Consider the following 3,729-nt stretch of genomic DNA (forward strand, 5'->3'; position numbering starts at 1 on the left):
CCACATCTGTACACAGAGCTTTTCCAGCTGTTTGCTATTCAGTGAGTGCTTCAATGGTGGTGATGATAATGAAGACTCAAGGAATACATCTTCCATAAAACCATGAAGATTTTACCTCCTCAAATTTTCTTTCATCTTTTTTTTAATTATTGTTGGCTGTTTTCTTTTTAGCATAAAAATTCAAGCTGATATATAATAATAATAGTTGTTCATCTGTTTAAACAAAGCCTCCTAAAACCACAACTATCTCATCAACCCTTCCTGTTTGGGCATTCTCTATTTTTAAGAGAAGCAATTTTTCATAACTTTCTATTCTTGTTCTCATATTTTATTAGTTCTTTGTTTCTTGTTTCAGAACACTTTGTTGAGCAGTTTTGAAAATTTACCTGTTGGTGTACCCAACTTCAATAATCTCAAACTGGTAAGAATTTTAATTGGATTCAACAATAAAGATTTAAAAATAAAATAAAATAAAATAAAATGTTTACCATTAATGAATATTCCTCCTATTGCAATAGCTTGATTAATATTATATCTTTTTTTAAAATATATTTTATTGATTTTTTACAGAGAGTAAGGGAGAGGGATAGAGAGTTAGAAACATCGATAAGAAAGAAACATCGATCAGCTGCCTCCTGCACACCCCCTACTGGGGATGTGCCCACAACCAAGGTACATGCCCTTGACTGGAATTGAACCTGGGACCCTTCAGTCCCCAGGCCGACGCTCTATCCCCAGCTAGGACTAATATTATATATCTTCAATCCGGCTAGGGCTAATATTATATCTTTAAAAAATAGTTTGTCAACCTTCAGAAATTTTTGATTGGAGAAAGTCCTTATAATTTAATTGAGAACATGATAATAGAAGGTAATCTTTTGACCTTGAACTGTCTAAATAAAGTGCCTTCTAACACAGATATGAAGACTGAGAAAATACTAGGGAAACATAGATCCCAGATCTTTATTTTAGCAAGCCAAGTAAACAATGTTGAGGGGTAGGATATTTTTTAGAATCTATTTTACTCTTCAATACCAATCTTATTAAGTGTTGATATGTGCACTTTTATCAATCAGCCTTCAGTTAACAGGATGAAACTGGACATGATTCATTTGATGTTTTCAAAGGTAGAAACCAACTTTGTAGTTTTTTTTTTTCCTTTTGAATACCACACTGCTGAGGTAAAGAATGTTGTAGCTTGTGGGTGAGCTCAATAGGGCCAATTAAAACCTGACTATTCTTCCACCATGTTGTAATACCTGACAGAACTTGCTGTGTCCTTGGATGATGGCATTTTTTTTTCTTCTTAGCAGACATCTAATTGAGGAGAATTCCTGTTTGGTAGTCAAGGAAATATGAAAATGAAAGTACTACATTGTTGGTTCTGACCAAAGTCTTTAACATTTTCCAGTTGATTACAATGTGATATTAATTTTAAGCCCTGCTTTAAAAAAACAAACAAAACAAAACATACACATTATGAAAGAACACCCATATGATCTGTAGTAGCGAAACTATGTGTAGAATGCAAGGAGTGTAGTTAGTGTACTTTAGTCATTCAAAACAAGGTGTAGTATTTTGTGGCATGTAATTGACATTGCAGCTTGTAACTCATGGATGCTTTGGGGGTATAATTTAGTTTCTGTTGTGATATGTAATTGTTGATAATTTCTTCATAGCTTAAATGCTTGGAGGAGGAAGTTCCAGAAATTTAGATGTTTAACTCAGTTGTTGAGGGCTAAGAAGAATCTCAGAAAACAGTAGCCCTTCCCCTCCAGTCGGTTTGTGAGCAGAGGAAAAGGCCCACTCCCTGCAGCCAGAATGGGCCCATGTGGGAAAAGGGAGGTACTGAGAGAAGCCTGCGTAATTTAGTCTTTCCAAATTTACAAAATGTCACCCCACTGTCCCTGGTTCTTCATGATAAGGGGAGTGGTGGAGAAAGGCAAAGTATGTTTTGGGACACTCCCAGGAGTGGGGAGGTAATCATTCGCTTCTGATAGCAGGTTGTGAGGCCTTTTTCTCTGACTAGAAAGACAGCAAATATTAAGTTGAAGCGTGATATTGCCATTTTTGTCAGTCCAAGATGGTTGAATAATTCCTGATCCCAGCAATTAGATGTTAACATGGTTTTGAGGTAGAAGTAGTATGGGACAAAGAATAGAAGAAAGAGGTGACTTAAAATGAAAAGGAGAAATTGAAAATTTACAGAGAAGCTTCGGCAAACATTGCCACCTTTCATCAAGAGGTGGAATCTTTGTCTCTTAAGATGCTTGTCCTTGGAACACAGATGCAATGCTGTGAGGAACTCCAGCAGCCAGCCTCAACTCCAAACATGTAAGGGAACTTTTAAGCCACTACAGCTGACACCAAGTGAAGCAGAGACAAGCTATTCTCATCAAGCCCTGCCCAAATTTCAGGTTTGTGAGCAAAATTTTTTATTCTTGTAAGCCACTGAGTGGTTTGTTACATAGTAATGGATAATTAAAAGAGACCTTTCCCCATATTTCAGGAGATTGAAGAAATAAATGAAAACAATTGAAAGTAGAATGTAATCTATGGGACTGGATCTATTTAACATATTTACCTGAGTAACAAATAGCTTATAATAGGCCTGAAACCTTTGGAAACATTCATGTGATGGCTGGTGTAGAGAAGAGAAGAGTTAGAAGTGATGGATGATTAGACAGATGCTATAAGTAACATTTTACTGTTCTGTTAAAGCTCAGCATCTAGGCAGAATAATGACCCTCCAAAGATGTCTGTCTTAATCCATGGAACCTGTGGATATATCACTTTACAAGGCAAAGGGTAATTAAGGTTGCAGCTGTAATTAAGGTTGCTAATCACCTGACCTTCAGATGGAAAAATTATCCAGATTATCCGGATAGGCCCAATATAATCACAAGTGTCTTTAAAAATGGAAGTAGGAGGCAGAAGAATCAGAGTGATGCAGCATGTTGAAGACTCAGTTTGCCTTTACTGGCTTTGACGATGAAGATGAAGATGAAGGTGGCAGTGAACAAAAAAACAACAACACATAGGCAGCCTCTAAAGCAGTGGTTCTCAACCTTGGCTGCACATTAGAATCACCTGGGAATCTTTAAAATCCTGATTTCTGGGCCTCATCCTCCGGAAATTCTGTTCTTTGTTACCAATGTTGTGGCCTCACCCCATCACAAAGAAACAGACTTTCCGGAGGATGAGGCCCAGACAGGATTAAAAAAAAATTCCCAGGTGATTCTAATGTGCGGCCAAGGTTGAGAACCACTGCTCTAAAGGCTGGAAAAAGCAAGGAAACATTTTCCCTGGAGTCTCCAGAAGGTATGCAGCTCTGCCGACATCTTGATTTTAGTCCGGTGAGATACATTTTAGACTTTTGACTTCCAAAACTGTAAGATAATAATTTTACATTGTTTTAAGCCACCAAGTTTGTGGGAATTTGTTAAAGAAACAATAGGAAACTAAACTACTTGGCCTCTCACATGTAGCACTTAATCAGTTCATTGTCTTTGGACTGGCTAAAATACAGAATTTTAAGCACAACAACTTGTTGAAAACAGTTTTATAAGTTTTTTTTAAAAAAATCTTCTTTTGTGAAAGAGACTTATTTTTCTTTTAAGTTCCAGTCTCGGTGACAGTAGCCCTACATAAACAGACACTATGCATACAAGTCCTTTGGTTGATCTCTTATCCCCTCACCCCCCCCCCCCCCTCCCCTTTTCCCTTTCC

General features: G+C 37.2%; 1 long non-coding RNA gene across 3 annotated transcripts in view; it reads left to right on the top strand.

The window, feature by feature from the left end:
- Nucleotides 1-349: 349 nt before the first annotated feature.
- The window catches only part of LOC106723844, a 15,060-nt gene continuing 11,680 nt past the window's right edge, over nt 350-3,729 (top strand). For 2 of the 3 annotated variants that reach the window (XR_001359579.1, XR_001359578.1), the window contains exons 1-2: nt 350-421; nt 2,288-2,417. This is a non-coding gene — a long non-coding RNA (uncharacterized LOC106723844). Of the gene's footprint in view, nt 422-2,266; nt 2,418-3,729 lie in introns of all 3 variants that reach the window. The other variant, XR_001359580.1, reaches the window with a different exon arrangement.

Source organism: Myotis brandtii, unplaced genomic scaffold (genome assembly GCF_000412655.1).
Source record: "Myotis brandtii unplaced genomic scaffold, ASM41265v1 scaffold657, whole genome shotgun sequence".
In the NCBI taxonomy this organism is placed as follows: Eukaryota; Metazoa; Chordata; class Mammalia; order Chiroptera; family Vespertilionidae; genus Myotis; species Myotis brandtii.